At 41.9% G+C, this 25477-nt stretch overlaps 1 long non-coding RNA gene across 2 annotated transcripts in view; it reads left to right on the top strand.

Moving 5' to 3' along the window:
* The first annotated feature begins 786 nt into the window (after positions 1–786).
* LOC141083760 (uncharacterized) overlaps positions 787–25477 on the top strand; it is a 68159-nt gene continuing 43468 nt past the window's right edge. Inside the window, exons 1-2 of one of the 2 annotated variants that reach the window (XR_012230820.1) lie at positions 813–911; positions 25367–25394. This is a non-coding gene — a long non-coding RNA (uncharacterized lncRNA). Of the gene's footprint in view, positions 912–25366; positions 25395–25477 lie in introns of both variants that reach the window. The other variant, XR_012230821.1, reaches the window with a different exon arrangement.

Genomic DNA, 25477 nt, shown 5'->3' with positions numbered 1-25477 from the left:
CGTGCCGACGCTCACTTCAGGGAACCTTTTATACATTCCTGTTCACGTCCTGTCCGACGGGACCTTGTTCGTGGACCAATCCCGACCTGCAACGTCACCCGAGCAGCTGATGACTGATCACCAATGAGAGGTCACCATCTCTCAGTAGGGTGATTTCTGGACTTAACCTCTGGAACGTCTGTTCGGCACTGCCTATTGCTAGTTACTATAACTTTGTCTGGGGAGCCAGCAGTAACCAAGCGAACAGCACGAGTCTGAGCAAGACGCTGAGATCAACGTCATTGCAGAGCAGCTCCCACTACGGTTGAAGCAGAGTGGGAGACCGCTGAGGCAGACAAGGATTGGAATCTACCCTGTGCAGAGGGAGAATCCCGGCGACTAACACATGGTCTGTGAACATTTCTGTGATCTCTAAAACTGAGAAAAAGCATTGAAAAATTTTTCTGGATTGAATTTGATTGTCATTGTGAAGACACGGAGGTCAGTGGGTGCCATAGTCCCCTAGACGAAACCAAATGGACCAGTGATGATCCCACGAATGCCCTATCTCCTTTTACGATGGGCGTAATACTACTCAGGCAACACAGATTGATGGGTAAACAGTGTGGCAATACTTTATTGAACACAAAACAGGCAAATAACACATAGAACAGTCCCAGCAAAATACCCAAGATGATGCAAAATTATAGAGTCTCACCCTTCTGCTGACTTGCTGGGATAACATCAGCTGTGACTTCAGAGCTTCCAGGACCGACTAACCCCACCTCTATCTTGCACAGGGAGGAGGTAACAACAAGCTTAGGAAGCTGACAGTCATTGAGGTACAAGTTCAGGCGACGGGAGAGTCACAATCAGGCTTCAATAATGGTGAGGAGGCCTCACTGCTGAACCTCCTCTCCCTCCCTTCCCTGGTAAGTTGCTCCATGGGTATTTGTCTGCAGCTTTAGGACTTATCCAGCATTTAGCATGCTCTCACCATTATTGTTAGCAGGCAGTCTCTGTATACTATTTGGTCACTGCTGCTGCAGTGATTTACCCTTTAGATGCTGATATGGCATCATGATAAACAGGATATTTTTTCCATGTGTGTTGCTTACCGGGTTTTCCATCTTGGGGAATGTGAGGGGTTGTTCCATGGGACGTATTGTCCACACTTATTCATGAGCACTTCTTTGTTACTTGTCTTGGACTAATGTTATTTAATAATAAAATTTTGTATATTTTTATCTAAAATTGACTGAGTGCTCTTCTGCGTCTCCTGTCGTTAATATTAGCTCTTGAGCTTGTGCATATGGTGTTGGAGCTGGGTTGTCCCTTGTCTCCTTATCACCTTATATTTATGGGATTCTTGTTGCCAATAATAAAAAACAAGTACAGTAATCTTAAACAATACAAGTCGCCGACTGGTACAGGGGAGAGAGGACCCTGCCCGCGAGGGATGACAGTCTGCAAGCGATGGGTCAGGATACAGTAGGTGAGGGAAGAGGTTTGAAGGAGAGATTAGAGTCCAGGGTTACCCAGAGGCAGCAAGCTTGTGAGACAGGGGAGAGTGATCAGCCATTTACTTTAATGGTTAGGTCTGTTGGGGGACTTGAGTGAGATGGGGAAAAGATGATGAATTCTGATTTGTTCATGTTATTTTTTAGAAATCTAGGAGAGAAGAAGAATGAAATAGCAGACAGACATTGTGGGATTCTAGATAGTGATCTGAGTGTCATCAGCAATCAGATGATACTGAAAGCCGTGGGATTCTATGAGCTGTCCAAGGCCGAAAGAGTAGATGGAGATGTAGATGACTAATTCAATCCAGAAGAAAAACTGAACTTTTTTGTTAGTTTTATTTATCACTGTAAAGTAGCACTAACCATGTAAACTTTATGGATTACTAATTCAATTCAGAAAAAAGTGAACTGTTTTCTGAAGTTTTAGATACCCCCAGCAAAGCGCCGGCATGAGGAAGCCTCCAGCAGTGACTGTCAGATCGCTGATCTGTCACAGCGATCTGTGATGTGACAGATCAGCGATCTGTCACATGACAGTGATGTCCCCCCTGGGACAGTATAATAAAAGTTAAAAAAAAGTGTAAAAATAATTTATAAAAAAAAATCGCTAAATAAATTTAAAAAAAAAAATATTCCCTAATAAATTCATTTTTTGGAAATAAAAAAAAAAACAATAAAAGTACACATATTTAGTATTGCCACGTCCATAATGACCCACCCTATAAAACTTTCCCATTAGTTAACCCCTTTAGCAAACCCCTTAAAAAATAAAAATAAAAAACAAAGCAAAAAATAACGCTTTATTATCATACCGACGAACAAAAAGTGCAATAACGCACGATCAAAAAGACGGATATAAATAACTATGTTACCGCTGAAAGCATCATCTTGTCCGGAAAAAAATGAGCCACCACACAGCATCATCAGCGAAAATTTAAAAAAGTTACAGCTCGCAGAATAAAGCGATGCAAAAATAATTATTTTTTATATAAAATTATTTTCAGTGCATATAACCGCCAGAACACAAAAAAAAATAAACGAGGTATCGCTGTAATTGTACTGATCCAAAGAATAAAACTGCTTTATCAATTTTACCGCACGCGGAACGGTGTAAACGCACCCCCCAAAAGAAATTCTTGAAATGCTGTTTTTTGTTCATTCTGCGTCCCAAAAATCGGAATAAAAAGCGATCGAAAAATGATACGTGCCCGAAAATGGTACCAATAAAAACGTCAACTCGTCCTGCAAAAAATAAGACCTGACATGACTTGGTGGGTCAAAATATGGAAAAATTATAGCTCTCAATATGTGGTGATGCAAAAACTATTTTTACAATAAGAAGCGTCATTTAGCGTGCGACAGCTGCCAAATATAAAAACCCGCTATAAATAGTAAATAAAACCCCACTTTATCACCCCCTTAGTTAGGTAAAAATGATAAAATTAAAAAAATGTATTTATTTCCATTTTCCCATTAGGGTTAGGGCTAGGGGTAGGGTTAGGGTTAGGGCTAGGGTTTGGGTTAGGGCTAGGGTTAGGGGTGTGTTGAGGCTAGGGTTGGAGTTAGAATTGGGGGGGTTTCCACTGTTTGGGCACATCAGGTGCTCTCCAAATGCAACATGGCGTCTGATCTCAATTCCAGCCAATTCTGCGTTGAAAAAGTCAAATGGTGCTCCTTCCCTCCCAAGCTCTGCCATGCGCCCAAACAGTGTTTTACCCCCACATATGGGGTATCGGCCTACTCAGGACAAATTGCAAAACATCTTTTGGAGTCCAATTTCTCCTGTTACCCTTAGGAAAATAAAAAATTGGGGACTAAAAGATCATGTTTGTGGAAAAAATATGATTTTTTTATTTTCACTCCCGGGCGTTATAACCTTCTGTGGAGCACTGGGGGGTTCAAGTTGCTCACCACACATCTAGATAAGTTCCATAGGGGGTCTAGTTTCCAAAATGGGGTCACTTGTGGGGGGTTTCCACTGTTTAGCTACATCAGGGGCTCTCCAAAGGCAACATGACTCCCGCAGACCATTCCATCCAAGTCTGCATTCCAAAACGTCACTACTTCCCTTCCGAGCCCAGACGTGTGCCCATAGAGTAGTTTACTCCCACATATGGGGTATCAGCGTACTCAGGACAAATTGGACAACAACTTTTGGGGTCCATTTTCTCCTGTTACCCTTGGGAAAATAAAAAAATTGGGGATTAAAATATCATGTTTGTGGAAAAAATATGATTTTTTTACTTTCACGCCCGCGCATTATAAACTTCTGTGAAGCCCTTGGGGGTTCAAAGTGCTCACCACACATCTAGAAAAGTTCATTTGGGGGTCCAGTTTCCAAAATGGTTTCATTTGTGGGGGATTTCCACTGTTTAGGCACATCAGGGGCTTTCCAAACGCGGCATGGCGTCCAATCCCAATTCCAGTCAAAAAAGTAAAATGGCGCTGCTTCCCTTCCAAGCTCTGCCATGCGCCCAAAAAGTGGTTTACTCCCACATGTGAGGTATCAGCGTCCTCAGGACAAATTGCACAATAACTTTAAGGGTCTTGTTAACCTTGGGAAAATAAAAATTTGGGGTGAAAAGATCATTTTTCTGGAAAAAATGTGATTTTTTAATTTTACAACTGTACATTATAAACTTCTGTGAAGCCCTGGGAGGTTCAAAGTTCTCACCACACATCTAGATAAGTTCCTTGGGGGGGTCTAGTTTCCAAATTGATGTCATTTGTGGGGGTTTCCACTGTTTTGGCACATCAGGGGCTTTCCAAACGCTACATGGCGTCCGATCTCAATTCCAGCCATAAAAGACAAATGGCACTGCTTCCTTTCCGAGCTCTGCCATGCGCCCAAATAGTGGTTTACCCCCAAATATGGGGTATCAGCGTACTCAGGACAAATTGAACAATAGCTTTTAGGGTCCTGTTACCCTTGGAAAAATAAAAATTGAGGGTGAAAAGATCATTTTTGTGGAAAAAATATGATTGTTTAATTGTACAACTGTACGTTACAAACTTCTGTGAAGCCCTTTGGGGTTCAAAGTTCTCACCACACATCTAGATAAGTTCCTTGGGGGGTCTAGTTTCCAAAATGGTGTCATTTGTGGGGGATTTCCACTGTTTTGGCACATCAGGGGCTTTCCAAACGCGACATGGTGTCCGATATCAATTCCAGCCAAAAAAGTCAAATGGCGCTGCTTTCCTTCCAAGCTCTGCCATGCGCCCAAATAGTCGTTTACACCTACATATGGGGTATTAGCGTACTCCGGACAAATTGCACAATAACTTTTAGGGTCCTGTTACCCTTGGGAAAATAAAAATTGGGGGTGAAAAGATCATTTTTATGGAAAAAATATGATTTTTTAAATGTACGGCTGTACGTTATACACTTCTGTGAAGCCCTTGTGGGTTCAACGTTCTCACCACACATCTAGATAAGTTCCTTGGACCTGAAGTAATTTTTTGCGAAAAAAAGTTAAATGTTCATTTTTTTTAAACATTCAAAAAATTCCTGTGAAGCACCTGAAGGGTTAATAAACTTCCTGAATGTTGTTTTGAGCACCTTCAGGGGTGCAGTTTTTAGAATGGTGTCACTTTTGGGTATTTTGTATCATATAGACCCCTCAAAGTGACTTCAAATGTGATGTGTCCATAAAAATAAAATGGTGTTGCAAAAATGAGAAATCGCTGGTCAACTTTTAACCCTTACAACTTCCTAACAAAAAAAAAATTTGGGTTCCAAAATTGTGCTGATGTAAAGTAAACATGTGGGAAATGTTACTTATTAAGTTTTTTGTGTGCCATAGCTCTGTGATTTAAGGGCATAAAAATTCAAAGTTGGAAAATTGTGAAATTTTCAAAATTTTCGCCAAATTTCCATTTTTTTCACAAATAAACGCAAGTTATATGAATGAAATTTTACCGCTAACATGTAGTACAATATGTCACGAGAAAACAATGTCAGAATCACTGGGATCCATTGAAGCGTTTTAGAGTTATTACCTCATAAAGTGACAGTGGTCAGAATTGTAAAAATTGGCCCGGTCATGAACGTGCAAACTACCCTTGGGGGTAAAGGGGTTAAAAAAAAACTCCCCGGTGACTTCTCCTCGCTTGTTGTCCTGGAGTAACAGATCTCTTCCAGTGGGCATGTATGGAGAAAGATCTGTCGCTCCAAGGTAACAGGGGCGGAGACCCATGGTTAATGTCCTTATGTTTTTCTCTGAAACACAGCAGCATTTCATAGTTTAACATATTGTCATGACTCTGTTGTTGGATTAGTTAAGAAAATGCCAGAAATGATACACAGATAGATGGAAAATAATTGCACCATGTGACTATTCCAGTCTGAATATATTATTAGAGCAGTAAATGAAAAAACTCATGATAATACAGATATAAAACTAAAGAGAATGGAATGCTGACTTCATAACTATACATAAATATTTTTTATTTAATCAAATCAATAATAAAGAAAATAAATATATACAAGGTGTACATCAAGTAGGAAACAACAAGTGTCACCTGGGAACAATCAAAGTACGGTAATTGGGAAGTCATAGTACAGAGGAATAATTTGAAGCATATGAAGATGTTATATATCAAAAATATAGAAATTCCACTCATTATGTAATACACCACCTAAACAGAGGGCAATATCACCGCACAAGAGAAGAAAGTATCAGTGTAACTCAGGTACATCTATGTCCTATTAATATATTTATCCCAAAGGGGGTGATATATGGCAGTAACTCATATAGATATATCTAAAGTGCATATTGGATCAGTGCATGTTCCTTTGAGGACATAACTTACCCACTTGCACCTTAAATTTGGGTCTCCCTTCCACATCCAAACAAGAAAGGACCTACAGGGATAAATGAAAAATACCAATCATACAAACATGCACTCACAGACAACAGAGGTGAACACTGGGAAGAAAAGGAATGTAAATGAAAATAAAAGAGGAAGAGGATTTGCACACAGCCAAAAACTCCAAGCAACAGTCAAAGAACAATACTCCAAACGCCTCTGCTAACAACTGACTCCTCCACTCCTCATCAGTCATACAAGACTTAACACTGGCAATCTAGATTGCCAGAGGTGAGTATATATAGCAGAGGGCTGTGGCCAATACTACACAGTTGAGATCATCCAAGCAGGGAGGCATCAGAGACTCTAAGCTGAAAAGATTAACCTGTTGTGAGTTCATTTCCCCTTCACTACTGAGGCCCAAGGAACTCCCTCTTCTGGTAAAGAAAGGTAGTGAGCCTGATTATCAAACACCTGAGTCTGATTATGATGACTGGCTGAGTGGAGTTACTGACTGGATATAAGGCTGCCGACGCCCTTCTGCCCTGCGGGTGATTTCTCTGTGGGATCCTTGGAGACCAGTCTGAATTCCTGCTCCTCTAAAGCTAAGTTTTCTGCTCGGCTTTTTGCATTGGTGCTTTGACTTTGTTTTGCTTTGTTTTTCTGGACTTCTGCCATTCCCTGCTGGGGTGTGCTGAATTCCTTTAGCTCTGTCTTCTGAAAATACCTGAGTGCTGATTTAGTTTTTGAAGCCTAGCTGCTTCAGGGTCTTTTTCAAATCAGCTGTTGGCTTATGTCTTTGATAGGGTTTTGGCAGATTGCAGACAGCAACCTTCCTTTCCTTTTCTGTTTAGTTAGCTTGGGCCCCATTGTTTGCTCAGCCTATCTTTCTATCTGTGTGAGTGTTTTTTCATCTTGCTTCACCGTCATTATATGTTGGGGGCTGCCTTTTACTTTGGGGTCTGCTCTGGGGCAGTTTAGACTTCCTTTTCTGTCTTTAGGCTATTTAGCGCTCCGGCTGTGATCGAGGGGTCTAGGGCATCGTAGGAACCCCCCACGGCTACTGCTAGTTGTGTTGATAGGTTCAGGGGTCTGCAATCTGATAGTTGCCAACTTCTCTGGTTTTCTGGACGTAGCTTCTATTTTTGTGTCTGCCTCCTACGGTGACTCAATCATAACATTAACCCCTGCATTGTTAACAGAATGCATGCAAAGAGAAAGATTGAGTAACTAGGTGAATATGGTAAAAATACGTCTTTATTAATTAACATATATATTATTCAATACAAAAATGCAAAAATTAAAATGACACCACAAGATGAAAGAACAGAATAGCCTGGGAAAAGCATCCAGTCACAGGATACCAGGTAATATAGCAGTGTATATAGAAAATAACCACATCTATATAGATAGCCAATGTCTGCTAATTCCCCATCCCCCCAAAATGGGGGTCACTGCGCCACATTATCAAGTTATAACCACCTAGTGTGCACAGATAAATTTAGCGTGGCCAGTTGAGAGAATATATCTTACCAGATATACGTGGAGGCTAGGTGAGCCCAGGACCAGGTAGGGAAAACACCCGACGCGCGTTTCGCGTGACTACAAGCACGCTTTCTCAAGGGCAGTGTACCAGAAAGTGCGCACAGGACCTTCTTAAGTCCATGTGACAAGTCACATGGTTTCCAACTGGCCAATCAGAGCGGTTTGGCGCGGCGCGTGCGCACTATCCACCCGACTAAGTGCGCACAGGACCTTCATGCGCCCATGTGACAAGTCACATGGTATACAATCGGCCAATCAGAGCGGTTCGGCGCGGCGCATGCGCACTGTCCACCCGCCGGGCAGACAATGCAGAGAGAGCGTCATGCGTTGCCCCGGGCAACAGGGGAAAAAAAGTCCCCGGGAGCCCGGAGAAAGGCAAAAAGACACTCCTCCACATATCCGCCACAAACAGGGACAGCGGGCATGCGCACAACCGCTGACACCAATGGATGTAAATAAACATCATATAAAACAAGGAGCACTGGGTATAGGTCAAAAGTAAAAATAAAAATAAACATAACCAAGGATGTAAAAAAGCAACTGCAAATGGAAAATGCTCGACAATTCAAATATAACATCACAATACATGTTGCTCTCTTCAAATTAAGACGTCCCAGAATCGTCCATGGACACCGATGTCTACAGTTGATAAGCATCCGATATAAATATTGAAATTAGGGCCAGTGGAATCGCCACATATAATGGAACAGATAGTCCAATTGATGAATAAAGAAGAAGTCTCACATGGACTAAGAAGGAAAATAAATAAGACATACATCAAAAACACACATATACAATACAAATTAAAAAAAAAAAAAAAAAAAAAAAATAATGAATGACTAAAACACATCCCACTACCCGGGAAGTTTGGAAACAAGTAAGGAAAAGGGGCAAAAAAGCATGTATAGATATCTAAAAAGACCAAAAAAGGTCCAATATATATTTTTCAGAATATCCTACAAAAAAGAAGCAAAGGATAATGATTCATTGAGTCCTTTAGGGGCCATTGTATCAAGTGTAATAATCCATTTGGTCTCAATTTGGGCCAGCCTCCGTTTATAGTTCCCCCCTCTTAACCCCAGATGTACTTGATCAATCCCTCTAATTTTAAGGGAAGTTGGTTCCCCATTGTGATGTTGTCGGAAATGGCGGGGCAGAGTTTTCAGGAGTGAAATATCGGCCACTGTCTTGGATGCACAGATGTCCCGCACATGTTCACGCACCCTCATCCTAAGCTCCCTCGATGTAAGTCCAATATAGATTTTTGGACAGTCGCATGTAGCATAATAAATCACATTCGTACTGCCACAAGAAATTCGGTGGCGTATATTGAACTGTTTCCTTCCATCTGATGTCTTAAAGGTGGTGCAGCGCAGGACATTTGTGCATGCAAGACAGTGGCCGCAAGGTATAGAACCAGGTGTGGGGCCCCTAGAGCCAAATGGATTAACTTGTACATGTCGATAATGACTCTGCACAAGGAGGTCTTTAAGATTTTTAGATCTCCTTGGAGTCATTGACGGACATGGACCCAAAGTAGCTCCCAAGGAGGGTTCAGTACCCAAAACAGGCCAGTGTTTCATAAGGATCTGTCTCATATCCTCCCATTGATGGTTAAAAGTAGATATAAATCTAATAGGTGCCTCCTTATTTAAATAAGGGGACCTCTTCGAGGATCCCAATAGACTGCCGCGTGGTGTTGCCCTTGCTCTTAAATAACCTTTTTTAATGCTTCTATTTGAGTATCCACGGTTCCGGAATCGCTCCTTCAAATCAGCCGATTGGATCTCAAATCTAGCATCCGAAGAACAGATCCGCCTCGCCCGTAGGAACTGTCCGACCGGGACAGCCCCTATGGTGGAAGGGTTGTGGGCAGAGGACGCATGAACCAAAGAATTGACGGATGTTGGTTTACGGTAGACATCAGTCTGGATATAACCAAAGTGATCAACACTCATGGCAATATCCAGAAAACTAATCTCAGTGGCATCATAAGAGTAAGTTAAATGGATGTTAAATTCATTATGGTTCAGCGTCCTCATAAACTCCCCGAGCTGCTGCACCGATCCATCCCACAAAAAGAAAATATCATCTATATATCTATGCCAACACAACACATGGGAGGCGGCCTGCACGCCTGCATCGCCAAAAATCAATCTCTCCCATGAACCAAGGAAGAGATTAGCATATGCAGGCGCACAGGCCGCGCCCATGGCCGTGCCGCGTTTCTGTAGAAAAAACTTATCTTTGAAAGTAAAAAAATTGTGGGTAAGGATAAAGCGCAGCAGCTCAAGGATGAGCCCACACAGGGGGCCACCCAGATCGGAAGCGCCCAGGAAGAGGCGGACTGCCTCCAAACCGTGAGAATGTTCGATACACGTGTAAAGACTTTCCACATCGGCAGTCACTAATAAAGTCCCTTGGTCCACAAAAACACCATCGACCCTAGCCAGGGCGTCCGTAGTGTCACGTATATATGATGGTAAAGTTTCCACCAAGGGTTTTAAATAAAAGTCAATAAATTGACAAATGGGATCACAAAGTCCATCAATGCCCGACACTATGGGGCGCCCCGGTGGGTCGAGGGCGTTCTTATGGACCTTGGGTAACAAATAAAACGTTGGGATCCTCGGATGCTTAATCACAAGACCATCAAAGACCTGCCTTGAGATGACATTATTATCCAGTGCCTCCAGGAGGATGCACTGGAGGTCGAGAGAGAAGGTCACAATTGGGTTGGACGGCAGACAAGAGTAGGTATTTAGATCTCTTAGTTGACGAAAGGCCTCGCGTTCATATTTGTCGTGAGGCCAGACAACAATATTCCCCCCCTTGTCCGCCGGTTTGAAGACCACATCAGTAAGCTTTTGTAGCTCTTGTATAGCAATACGCTGAGCATGCGTCAAATTATCATATCGACGCTTGGTCGATAATTCTTTGAAGTCCTCATAAACCAATTTAGTAAAGACTTCAATGGCTGGACATAGCGACAAGGGGGGGAATTTGGTTGACTTTGGAAGAATAGATATTGGAAACCTACTTGTTGGCGGAGCTGCTTGCTCGTCCAATAGTTCCTCCAAATTACGAAGAGCTTCTCTCTCGACCTCACTGATCATCTCCCTGGAGGTCCTCCTGGCATGTAATTTACGCAATAAAAGTTTGCGTGAAAATAAGTGCAGGTCCTTTATGGCTGTGAAAAAGTGGAAAGAGTTAGTTGGACAAAATGACAATCCTCTAGATAAAACTTCCAATTGTGCTTTAGACAGCACATGTGTAGATAAATTAAGTACCTGTACACCTCCCTGGGATTGAGACACCTTTCCTGTATTGGACTTGTTCTTAGTAATTTGTCTTGTCGTAATACGTTTAGTTGTAGAGACAGAACCTAAAGGACCCGTATTGGAGGAGTTTTTTGAGCCATACTCATTTTCTCCAGAAATATTTGACCTCATAGAGGCAGACCTTGATCGAGAGCGTGAAAAACTCCTAAATTGCGATCTAGAGCGGTCTTGGGGATTCCGCCATTTATACATTCGTGCTGATTTTTTATCCTCCACGTCTCGCTGAAACTTTTTAGCTTTAGTGGACTGAATTTCTTGAGCCCACTTCTGTGAAAGGTCATCCATTTCCTCATTAAATTTTTTTAGGAGATCACTCGACATATCTCTACGAAGAATAACCTGTAGGGCCTCCATCTCAGTTTCAAGTGACACCAAAGAATCCTGGTTCATTTGTTTCAAAAGTTCCATAAAGCCTCTAGAGCATGTATTAATCAGAGTTTCCCATTTATTCATAAAGTCATCATCCTGAATGGGGAACGATGGAAAGACCTGTATACGTAGACCACGTGGTATTAGGTCTTTATGTAAATACTTTTCTAAAAAAGCATGGTTCCACCAAATACGGGTTCGTCTACGAAGTAGATCCTTAAACTTTTTTGTAGTCTCCTGAATTGCCCCACTAATCCCCCCTGGGCCCCCATCTGTATCATCCTGTAATGTGTCATTAATAAGTGCACGCCATGTCTGGTCACGGGCACGAAAATCCATATTAGGACTGAGGTAAGCTGTGAAAAACACAGAAACAATTATTAAATGCAAAAACCTCAGTGACATTATAACTATGTCAAAGAATAGGGTTTAAGGCTATAGATAGCCACCCTAAATCAGGAGAAACACCTGAAACACCCACTCCAATAAGTATGCATGCAAAGAGAAAGATTGAGTAACTAGGTGAATATGGTAAAAATACGTCTTTATTAATTAACATATATATTATTCAATACAAAAATGCAAAAATTAAAATGACACCACAAGATGAAAGAACAGAATAGCCTGGGAAAAGCATCCAGTCACAGGATACCAGGTAATATAGCAGTGTATATAGAAAATAACCACATCTATATAGATAGCCAATGTCTGCTAATTCCCCATCCCCCCAAAAAGTTAACAGAAACCTACACCTTTTAATATGAAGATGACGTGTTTCTAATCAGTGCAGGAGAACATGATATCAGATGCTGCGGTCTTCTGGCCTTTCTCTGTCACGGTCCACCAGTGTCAGTACCTCCACTTCTAAGAGGGACCTCTGGAACCTCATGGCCGAGTTTATAAGTGTGTGCCGCTTGAAAGGACTGGATCAACCTGGATATTAGATACCAGCACCCATATCCTCTCTTAATGACTGCAACCTTTGCAGTGTATCAGATACTGAAAGGACTGACGAACCAAGAGAGAATCCATGATCTTACCTATCTGGAACTGCAAATTCCCATCAGCAATGATCAGAGATAGAGGTGGTGGTTATTGTTCAGAGGACACAATGAATTTTTGAGCAAGGGCTGGTGAAACACATTATGAATCCTAAAAGTATGTGGCAAAGCAAGGCAGAATGCTACAGGATTAACAACGGCCATAATCTTTTAAGGACCGTTGAACCTGGGACCCAGTACCCAAGAAGAGACCTTAATGTTCCTCAAGGACAACCACACCAAGTTACCAACACACATGTCTTGACTCACCAAGCCTCTCCAATCAGTTACACTTTTTTATTTGAACCCAATCTTCTCCAAACTTTTGAGAACCCCTTGCCACACAGACGTAATAGGTGATGAAAACTGTTCCTCTTCAGGTATACTTATTAAAACAGCTGAATTGAGGATGAAGCTCGTATGCCTCAAGGAACAGGGACTTACCATTAGACTCATGACAATGGTTATTCACCTTAAATTCAGCTAGAGGTAAGTAAGTAGCCCAATACTCCTGATTCTCAGACACAACACACCTAGGATACGTCTCAAGATTCTGTTTAACGTGTTCAGTTGCCCATTAGACTGTGGATGAAAGGTTGAGGAAAATGACAGATGGATCCCCAACCGAGTGCAAAACGATTTCCAAAATTTGGGGAAAAAAAAGCAACACCTGGTAAAAAACAATATCGGTAGAAATCCCATGTACGCTCACGATTTCTTTGATGAAAGGTCTTGGCACTGGGTAAGGCGGATAGTGCTATGAAATGACACATCTTACTGAACCTGTCCACCAACACCAAAATATATGTATTACCTGCAGATAATGGTAAATCAGTAATGAAATCTACAGATAAATGAGTCCAAGGTCTAATGGGAATCACCAATGGTTGGAGAGACCCAGACGGATGCACCTGATGCACGCCAGACAGTCAAAAAGGCAGGGTAAGGAGATCTGTGGTTTCTTTCCTACCAGGATGTCCAGCCAAGGCCAAATTATAATGTTCACTTATAACTTTAAGATTCAATAATACGAAGAGTTTATCTAAAAAACGGGCAGCAGGGGTGTTTTCCTGAGCTTCTACCACCTCTCTCTCAAGGTCAGAACTTTTAGCAGCAATAACTACTCCTTTCTGTAGTATAGGAATCGGTTCACAATTATCTCCACCCCCAGGAAAACAACGAGATAAAGCATATACTTAACATTTTTATCTCCCTGCCTATACATAGCAAAAAAGCTGAATCTGGCAAAGAATAAAGACCACTTTGCCTGTCTAGGCATCACACACTTAGCAGATTCTAAATATAACAGATTTTTATGATTAGTGATTACCATGACAAAATGAACTGCCATTTTCAGAAAATGATGCCACTCTTCAAAAGCCCACTTAATTGTCAAGAATTCCCTGTTACCAATGTCATACTTTTTTCTCAGCAGACAATATTTTCTTAGAAAAGTATGCACACGGACACCATCTACTAGGAGATGCACCTTGCGATAATACAGCCCCCTCCCCCACGTCACACACATCAACTTCTACAATAGAACATCTTTTCAATATATCAAAAGCTTCCTGGGCCGGATTGGAGCATTTGGAAAAGTCCACTTCTTTCCTGGTCATATTCGTCAGAGGTTTGGCCACCACTGAAAAGTGTTTGATGAACTTTCGGTAATAGTTGGCAAAACCCAAAAACCTTTGTAAGGCTTTTAGGTCCTAAGGATGATGTCAATCCAGTACCGTCCAAACTTTCTGGATTCATGCAAAAAATGGTGGATGATAAAAACAATAACCCAAAAAAGGAATCTCCTGAATCGAGAACATGCATTACTTTGGCTTGAAAATGAATTTATTGTCTCTGAGCATTTGAAGGACCTGCCTGACATGTACCCAATTTGACTCGAGGTCATCAAGGTCATCAAGGTAGATCACAGCAAACCTACATGCCAGGTGACTAAAAATGTCATTAGCAACATGTTGAAACACGACAAGAGCATTACTCAACCCAAAAGGCATCACAAGGTTTTCACAATGTCCCTCAGATGTTTTGAAGGCTGTCTTCCACTCATCCCCTTTCTTCATGCGAATGAGATTATAAGCCCACCTAAGATCTACTTTAGAAAACCATTTGGATCCCACAATCTGATTAAAAAGGTTTGGGATGAGAAGGAGAGGGTATAGATCCTGGACTGTGATCCGATTGAGTTTGCAAAAGTATAGGCAAGGGAGTAACCCCCCATTTTTTTCTTGACAAACAAAAACCTGCAGCAACGGGAGATGATGAAGGTGTGATATGACCCTTTGCCAGACTTTCAGCGATATAGTCATTCATGGCCTGCCTCTCTTTACCAGAGATATTGCATAACCTGCTCTTTGGCAGCTTGGTCCCAGGAAAAAGATTAGTGGCGCAATCATAAGGATGATGTGTAGGAAGTTCCTCACACCACTGTTTTGAAAATACATCCCAAAAGTTAGACAGGTTTTCAGGCAGAGATTGAATACCAACACTGGCCAGCCGGGTACCCAAGTAGTGTTCTTGACAATACTCACTCCATTTAACAACTTCCCAAGTCTGCCAGTCTACTGTAGATTTGTGCAGTGAAAGCTAAGGTATTCCAAGAACCACAGGAGAGGGCAAGCTCTCTAGCACATAAGTCTATCAATTCATGCTGCATGGCCTCTATCTGTAGATGCAACATACGAACTATCTGAGTAAAATACCCACGGCTCAAGAGTGCAGCGTGAATAGCAATTATGAGTGTTAATATAGACAATACTTATGGTTTGGGGCCATAGGCATGGACGAACGTAGCATTGAACAATTTAAACTGCACCCCACTTCCAGAAAGGCAGAAATGACCATCTTATTTTTGCCAAGATGGACCTTGGCCGGTAAAAAAAATTAAGATCTATTCATGTAGAAAATAAGTACACCCGAGTTGCCAACCTCTCTGCAACCAGGGCTTCTTAGTTTTGTGGCGGCTAATTACAGATGGATATGGAAGTACAAGCACCCACAAAATGACCCTTTGCATCTCAGAAAGAACACACTCCTCTTTTACACTGAACTATCATTGCACCAACAGAATGTGCTGCCCCACCCAACTGCATGAGTTCTCTGGTAGAGTCAGAAAAAGTTCCCTTGACTCCAGACCCCCTACAAATTGGAGTGTCTTCTTACATCTCTGACAAAGACAGCGATCCACATGGATGGCCAGAGACATAGCCGACTCAAGAGTCTCATGAAGGGCAAAGGCATTATTTACCCTTGATAGAACTGGCTACGGAGAGTGATGTCATCCCACTTAGTATCGGTGGACTACCTCCGAAACTCGGAGCAATACTGATCCGCCTGTTGGTCTCCCTGACGAAGCTGACGTACTGCAGACTGCTAGGAAGACGTGGTCGGGGTCATCGTATATGTGACCCAGAGCCTGAAAAAATTCCTCAACCGCCATAGCAACTGAGAGTCAGCTGGAAGAGAAAATACCCAGACTTGAAGGTCACCCCGAGGAAGCAAAATTATGATCCCCACCCATTACTCCTCAGTTCCAGAGGAGTGAGGACATAATTTAAAGTAAAGCTAACAAGCCTCCCTAAAAACAAACTTGTCATGCCCCCCAGAGAACCTGTCAGGCAAAGTGACCTTAGGCTCCCACAGGGGTTGTCTGGAAGCTGCAGTCCTCAAACCAGGCAGGTTTGGGTGCTGCAAAACAACAGAGCAAAGATCTGCCACCTCCAGACTGAGCTGCTGCAGTTGTCCAGCCAAAGCAGTAATAGGATCCATGATGGTTGAAAAAATAGTATGGGCCAGTGTTAAGATTATCCGGGGCCAGGGCTCCTTCCCTGTCCCTAATGTTAGGGGTGCCCTAGCTATCCCTGCTCCCCAGATTACTTCTGATGGTGAATAAGCCAGGGCTATGTACCTTGCTAAACTCCTATATTAGCCTTATATTTGCACCGTCCCCCACCCAGGGAAGTGGGGAGTTATAGTGTATGTGCATACACAAACCAGACAAACAAGGAAGGATGTACAGGGATAAAGGAAAAATACCAATCATACAAATACGAACAGACAACAGAGGGGAACACTGGGGAGGAAAGGAATGTAAACCAAAATTGGAGTGGTAGATTATTTGCTCAGAGCAAAAAACTCCAAGCAACAGTCACGTAACAAAACTACAAATGTAGTTTGTAGATTGTAAGCTCCACAAGCAGGGTCGTCTTATTTCGCTTTAATTATTGTATTGTTAACATTGTTACTTATGACTGTTGTGTTTGAAACTGTTCAACTGTAAAGCGCTGCGGAATATGTTGGCGCTATATAAATAAAGATTATTATTATTATTATTATTACAAATGCCTTAACCAACAACCGACTCCTTGATTCCTCCACTCCTCACCAGGCAGAGACTTAACACTGGCAATCTAGATCACCAGAGGTGAGTATATATAGCAGAGGGGAGTGGTCAATACTGCACAGCTGAGATCATCCAAGCAGGGAGGCTTCAGAGACTCTAACCTGAACAGTTTAACCCCTGCACACCTAACAGAAACCTGCATCATTTGATATGAGGGAGACGTGCTTCTAATCAGTGCAGGAGTGCGTGAAATGAGATGCTGCAGTCTTCTGGCATCTCTCTGTCACGGTACATCCGAGACACATATATGTTTGAAATTATACAGCTCGTGTCAGATACATGCTGCTCATGGATCGGGCAGCATGTAGAAGTTGTTAGGTTCACTTTAAAAGATCTTCTGCTAATGTCTTGAGGCCACATTCTACAAGACAATTTCAGAGGTTGTGGAGTTTACAGTATACCACGCTGAGTCAGATCTATTTTGTTGGCAAAAGTATAGTTAGCAGCACACCAACGTGTAGCTCGTGGCCCAGAGTGCAAAAGTCAGCATTATATTTTTTCCTTTTATTTTCCAATTTCACATTTTTGGCAACATTCATAAAAAAAAAAAAATCATTTTAGTATTGCCTTAAAGAGATTCTCACGCAATTCTGGTAGTCATTTAGTCCAGCACAAGTATTTCAAAAATCCCTGTAACCATCAGTGTACAAGTCACACAAATAGGTAATGAAACTACGGGGCTACCACTTTTGCAGTTCAAATAAACAGGTGACATTCCCTGCTCTTCTTTCACACAGTTTTCTTATCAGATGACTTTGATTTCACCTTCCCTATGTAAAATATGTCTTATCAGCAGCTTTCAGGATCTGAAAACACCACAGCAGCAACCTGTCTGTTCTCATCACAGAGTCAGTGTTGTCACGGCCCCATTGTACCAGCTTAGTATACTGTACCCAGCAGCCAAATGTGGAGGCAGACTTAACACATCTGGGTACATGTGCGCAGCTCAGTTTAATAGTTTCAGTAATTCATGTGAAGCCAAATACTAAGAGTGTTCCCTGTAAGATGTCATTGTGACCTATAAATCCGAAATGTTGAATTTCTGATGCTTTACAATTTTCAGACATTTACAGGACTCCCTATTGTGTTTTCGAGTCTGTGCGCTGCGTTTTTTATATGAATGGGCAGGATAAAATGAGTGAACTTAGTATCTAAAGGGTTACTTTCTTCCTTTTTCATTTACTTCTTCATAAGAAGTCATTTTTGGAAACAATATCTTCATTAATCAGAATGTAGCAGAATCCTAGGAATTTAGGAGGAGACCCGTTCAGGATCTTTATTGATAATTAATTACTTTGTTTTCAGTACTGAAGACAGTAGCCTTGTCAGTGTGAACTATTGTTAACATATGGCATTATTGCTTACAGATACAGAGGATTTTCTGTGCCTGCTTTGAGCAGCTTTGTAGGGTTTCAATTTATCCAAAAATGTAGAAAAATGAACTAAATGTGCTCAGTTTCTCTCCCCATAACCAGTTATCTGGTGTGGATTCGGGATATGCAGTGTCGGACTGGGGTGCCAAGGGCCCATCAGTAACATCAGCTCCAGGGCCCCCCTCTTATCTGCATGCAAATATGACTTTATCCTCATTCACAAAATTCTATAGCAATAAATTGGCTTGATTATTAAATTAACAAGATGCCGCCTTTGTCTGTATATGGTGAATCAAGTGTATGGTGCCAAATACTGCTCATATAAGAGGGTGGTGGCCAACTCCTGCATGGGGGCCCACCGGAGGATTCTCCTGTTCTCCTATGGGCCAGTCCAAGCCTGGGGACATGACATTGATTCTGTCCAGCGTCTACCTCAGCAGCACAAAGAGGGACATATGGAAGCATAATATGGTGAAAAAGATTATAATGTGAGAAAACACAATGGAAAAATGTTATCAATGCTGTCTAATTCTTACACAATGCCAACTTAAACTAAAAAGTCTTAAAATGCAATAGAATTATCTTAGTGGTTAATAAGACCTGTGCATTTTTAGACTTTCTAGTTTATGTTTACACCACTAATTATTTGGCCTACTTTGTGCCTGGAATTTGCACCAAATCTCATTGCAAAACATTACACATTAACCCATGCTGCTTCTCTGCTTAACTATGCCCTTTCTAGGAGAGCCACATTCCCTTCACAATGTTTAGAAAGTGTCTCAAACACATAGCATGTGTGGCGTCAGGAAACTCAGTTATTTGCTGCTGCAATTTGCATCACGGTAACAGTGTATTTGGCTTGATAAATTTTGTCCACTAGGCTTCTTTAAATCAGCTGTGAACAGTGTTTCCGTGTAACTCACCTGTCCTGGCTCCAGTGTTGATCCACCTGTTTTTCCTTTGCCACAGCCAGCTTCCTCTGTTCTTGTGTGCATCTGCTAACAATAATTAATTACTATAATAACCCTCTATTGACCACTGATGTCTTCTTCCCTGGCCTCCTAAGGCTTGCTCATGCAACTGCCCACCACCTGAATATTCACACAATTAGCGAATGGTGCTACCACATGCCTACATCCTTCCTAGCCACACCACATGCTCCACTTTGCTGTTCCAAGGTGCTGTCTGTACAATCAACTCTGCTACTTTCAGGTGCCTGTCTGCAATCTCAGCCTGCTGTTCCAAGGTGCTGCTTGCACCCTCGGTTCTGCTGTACCAAGCTGCCTTACTAGGTACCTTGTCATTCTGCTCTAAGATGCTCTCCACAAACTCGACTCTACTTACTCAATTGGTCGGTAGCACATGGAGCTCCACTGATCCTCGTGACATCCTACACATCCAACTTCACAGATTTCAATGCTCCATGTGCCATCCAGCTTATCCAACTCCATTCTATCAATAACTCTTGTCTGAGCTGCATTCTTTGAGTTGAGCTATGGCTTAGTAAATCCATTTCAACAGGTTAACCACAAAAATATGAAAATTATGCATTGGATAACGACTGTGGTTGATCAGCTCACTCAGCTGTACACAGAGGTAGACACCGGAACACTGTCTCTTTAAGATCTTCACTGGTTTATTATATATTCAACAAAAACCATAGTGAACTCAATATAAACATGGCCCTTTTTGGCAAAAACAGGAAAACAAAATGAAGAGGTAACAGAAAACACAGTCCTTATGGTAGCATGGATCCACCCACTCAGGGTTTAGCAAAAACCACAGTTCAGGTTAGCCCAAACATGAACATTTCTCTAGAGTTAGACTCTTCAGGCACACTGAACAGTGAACACCTCCGGAGGATTTCTGTGTAAACCCCAGACCACACCCTGGGGTAGATATAAGGTGGACACCTCCCACCCACTCTATGGTTGTCCACAACAGCCCTTAAAATGGCTGTTTAACCCCTCTCAGCACATAGTGTGCTGGAGCAAACTTCTGGGTTTCAAATCTCTGAAACTAATAGCCTTAGTGGAACTTATCTCCCTTCCAGCACTTTGCCAGTGACTTTGTCACACCCTTCTAAATATTTTTTGTATTTACAGCTCCTGTAAGACCATTGTGCCTCCATATTTACAGACTGCAAATAAACATTGTGCAGTCTGTGGCTTCTTATTAACTTAGATATCATAGGTTAGCAAGAAGCAGAGGTAGATGTGTGACAATATCAATGACCTATCAAATATTAGTTATCAAGCAGAAATCAGAGATTTTTTTCTTTATCCATGAATACACATGTCTCAACAGAAGCTGCAGACACAAAATTGTAGTTTTTCACTTAGAACTATATCCAAACTTGCATCATTTATCATTATAGATACATTGGAACCAATACATATAATTGGGAAAGGGAAAGTGGATACAGCATTTAAATCCAATTAAATAAAACTTAAAGTGAAAAAAGTGCCATTATGATGTTTTGACTACTTTCAAAAACCACCATTTTCATAGTTTACTTGATGCTGCTTTATGATGCTTTTTTGTTTACACAGGATGCAGAAAACTTTTAACAGGAAGTTGTCAATTTTTCAGCAGCGTTAATTTTCATCAAACAACCGGCATGATGTTAGAGTTTGTCAATAACTTTAGTCTAAATAAAATAATGCTCCATCCATAGTGCAATGGTGTAACCTCAAATTGCACCTGCCCCCCCTGCAAGTTGTTGAGCTGTATGGGCCTTTGTAGCATTCTAAATCCTACAAAGACATATGTGTTACTTACTTACGAAGAACTTGCTGTCTTCATTGGCCCCTATCTCCTCCCTCTCATGTCCTGATTCTGCACTGAAGCATTACAATGAAACACTTCAAAGTGCCCTGGATGAATTTGCACCTGCTATAAATAGAACACCACAGTACAGACGGCGACAACCCTGGCACACCCTGCAAACATGTTTCCTGCAGCGGTGCTCCAGGTGCGCCGAACGTCTGTGGAGAAAATCCAATCTACACGAAGATTTCATCCATTATAAGGTTATGCTTAGAACATACAACACTGCCCTTCACCTCTCCAAACAAACCTATTTCAACACCCTCATCGCCTCACTGTCCAATAACCCGAAAGGTCTCTTTGACACTTTTCATTCCCTGCTCAACCCAAGAGTACAGGCCCCAACCACGGAGCTCCGAGCTGACGATCTGGCCAATTACTTCAAAGAAAAAATTGACCAGATCCGACAGGAAATTATCTCCCAATCACCTCATACCATGCACTGTCCTCCCTCCCCCGCGGCATCTAGCTCACTCTCTGATTTTGAACCAGTCACAGAAGAAGTAAGCAGGCTCCTTGCATCTTCTCGCCCAACCACTTGCATCAGTGACCCATTTCCGTCACATCTCCTCCAATCCCTTTCCCCTGCTGTCACCACTCTCCTAACTAAAATATTTAACCTCTCTCTCTCTTCTGGTATCTTTCCCTCCTCATTTAAGCATGCCATCATACATCCACTACTTAAAAAACCATCCCTCGACCAAAACTGTGCCGCTAACTATAGACCTGTCTCTAATCTTCCCTTCAACTCTAAACTCCTGGAATGCCTGGTCCACTCCCGTCTTATCCGCTATCTCTCTGATAACTCTCTTCTCGACCCTCTCCAATCCGGCTTCCGCTACTTACACTCTACTGAAACTGCCCTCACTAAAGTCTCTAATGATCTACTAACAGCTAAATCTAATGGTCATTACTCCATGCTAATTCTCTTGGATCTCTCTGCAGCATTCGACACTGTGGATCATCAGCTCCTCCTCACTATGCTCCTTTCCATTGGCCTCAAGGACACCGTTCTCTCCTGGTTCTCCTCCTATCTCTCTGACCACTCCTTTACTGTATCTTTTGCCGGTTCCTCCTCCTCTCACCTTCCCCTTACTGTTGGGGTTACTCAAGGATCAGTCCTAGGCCCCCTCCTCTTCTCCTTATACACTGCCCCTATTGGTCAAACAATCAGTAGATTTGGTTTCCAGTACCATCTCTATGCTGATGTCACCCAATTATACGCTTCTTCTCCTGACATCATGCCAGCCTTTCTAGAAAACACCGGCGATTGTCTAAACGCTGTGTCTAACATCATGATCTCACTATTTCTGAAACTGAACCTGTTAAAGACTGAACTCCTTGTGTTTCCTCCCTCTACTAATGTACCTATACCCGACATTGCCATTTCTGTGTGTGGCTCCACTAATACTCCCCGCTGTCTTGGGGTCATACTTGATTCCGAGCTTTCCTTTGCCCCCCACATTCGATCACTGGCTCGCTCTTGTCATCTGCACCTCAAAAACATTTCTAGAATTTGACCTTTTCTTACTTTTGAGTCTGCAAAAACTCTTACTGTTTCTCTTATTCATTCTCGTCTCGACTATTGAAACTCTCTTCTAATCGGTCTCCCTCTTACCAAACTCTCCCCTCTCCAATCAGTCTTGAATGCTGCAGCCAGGATTATATTTCTCACCAATCGTTACACCGATGCCTCTACCTTGTGCCAGTCATTATACTGGCTACCCATCCACTCCAGAATTCAGTATAAACTTATTACCCTCACCCACAAAGCCATCCATGGCTCAGCACCACCCTACATCTCCTCCCTTGTTTCAGTATACCACCCTACCCGCGCCCTCCGTTCTGCTGATGACCTGAGGTTAGCATCCTCAATAATCTGAACCTCCCACTCCCGTCTCCAAGAATTTACACGTGCTGCGCCAATTCTTTGGAATGCACTTCCCAGGTCAATACGATTAGTCCCCAATCCCCACAATTTTAAGCGTGCCCTGAAAATGCATTTATTCAGACTGGCCTATCGCCTCAACATATTAACCTAATCTATCCCTGTGTGGCACAGCCAAAAGTTTTACCATAACCAGGTTCCCCGCATCATGTTCCCACATGATTTATGCATCCATTAGCACTCTGTGTCTGTACTGATACACACTTAACATTATGGCTGGTCCATACAATCAGGGCTACTGTTACCACCCACCTTTCGTGTCTCCCTTTTTTTCCTCATAGATTGTAAGCTTGCGAGCAGGGCCCTCAATCCTCTTGGTATTTGTTATAATCTATGTGATTATTGTTATGCTGTAATGTCTATTGTCTGTACAAATCCCCTCCGAAATGTAAAGTGCTGTGGAATATGTCGGCGCTATAGAAATAAAATGTATTATTATTTATTATTATTATATGTGTTGTCCCCCATCATCATGTAGTAATGTCCCCCATCATGGGTCCCTTCCAAGTATACACTGACGAACAATAGGGTAGCTATGTTTTGAACTTTTGACCTTCAGACTCCATATCTCACTATCAACTAATGCTTCTAACATGAGACTACCATCATTTTACAGATAATCATCTTGGATATCTCATAATCAATTTGACTTCCAACTATTTAGCATATGATTAATTATACAGTTTCTTGTCATGTCAATGCATTGTTACTGTTTTGCTCCTGGTGGGGGAAAATATTTTTCTTCCTGTATACTACAAATACAACTGGTTCCCACATTCCCTAATAGCTTAGTGTGTTGCTAGGTAGATTCCCAAGTGAAAGGTCACTAATTTGAATCAAGGAGCAGCCATGAAGATTTCCCGAGAAAAGAGAAACAGCATCATCCAGCTCATTGGTAGCAGTCTCTTGGCCAAGAAACTTGCCAAACTGTATCATGTGATTGCCATGACAGTTGGAAGATATGAAATGAAGTCCGTCCATCCATTCAGAAGCCAAGATGTGGACGTCCAGGCAAAATACTGGAATCATCAAGTCGGCTCATGGCAAGGTCTATCAGTTCTGGCACGACAAACATGGCAGTGGAGGTGGCTTGTATGCTTTGTAATAGTGAGATCACAGATGTCCATGCAAGCACCGTACGACAAACATTACACAAGTCTCGAATGGTGGCTCGATAAAAGGTAAACAAATCTTGACTTCAATATGTCATAAGAACCACTGGCTTGAGTTTTCAAAAAAGTACAAAAAGTGGACAGTTGAAGATTGGAATCGGGTGATGTGGAGGGATGAGATGAAAGTCAATAGACTAGGTTGGACCCACTATGGGTGAAAATGGGTCTGGAAGAAACAAGGAAAAAAGGGTTCAGCGGATAAAGAGATTTAAGGAACTGTGACGTTTGGGGGAGGAAGCCTGATGATCTACCATTGTTTCACAGACAAAGGGGTTGGATACTTAACCAGGATATATGCTGAGCTATACGTGTCTTGTATATCCTACAAGGCAAGCTACTTTCAACACTCGAGTACTATGGGTTATGAAAAGACTTCCATTATCCATTTGTAGAAGCCATCCTCTTTTCAACTTCAGCTTTTGTACAGATGGTATTATCTTTCCATCAATAATTTGTTGAATTTATATGGTGATGCCCTCAGTTACCCGGTATGTCTCACTGTGATTCTTGGAGGCTTCATGCATGTATTTGTTAATAACTTTCTAACTATGCCCCTGTTTATATCATCAGATTTATCATGAGTGACAAAAGCAAATTAGAAAACACACAAACTGCTCATCATTGCAGCAGCGGCAACAAGCTCCAACGTGCACCACTTCTGCATTTTCTATCTTCTCCTGGTTTTGGTTTACTAATACTGTAGTAAAAAAAAAAATCACCAAATATGCAATGTGTGCACATGACCTAACCACTTATATACCACTGTTGATAGCAAAGGTCGCTCTCTGTAACCACATCACTAACCCATGCAGTACAATCACAGCTGTTCTGTATCTTCCCATCAGCTTTCACTATTTATTCTGGGGTTTCCTGGTTCATTGAACACCAGCCCCTTTGGCTACCTTCACAGAGGTTTTCCCAGTATTCATATTCTCCTGCATATTTGTCTTTTTCCTTTTCTTCTTTTTGTTTACCTTTTACACCTTTGGGTTCTTTAACTTTTTCCTTATTTTTCACCCAGATTGCCTTTTCCTGTCTACATCATACAGGTATGATCTTTCATGTGTATCTTTCTTATGTATCATTTCTCTTGTAGTCTTTGCCTTACTCCATCACAGTTTTCTTGTGATAC

The sequence above is a fragment of the Dendrobates tinctorius genome, unplaced genomic scaffold (assembly GCF_039654945.1).
Source record: "Dendrobates tinctorius isolate UK_male_01 unplaced genomic scaffold, ASM3965494v1 ptg000021l, whole genome shotgun sequence".
NCBI classification, from domain to species: domain Eukaryota; kingdom Metazoa; phylum Chordata; class Amphibia; order Anura; family Dendrobatidae; genus Dendrobates; species Dendrobates tinctorius.
This window is presented reverse-complemented; position numbering and strand designations above follow the sequence as displayed.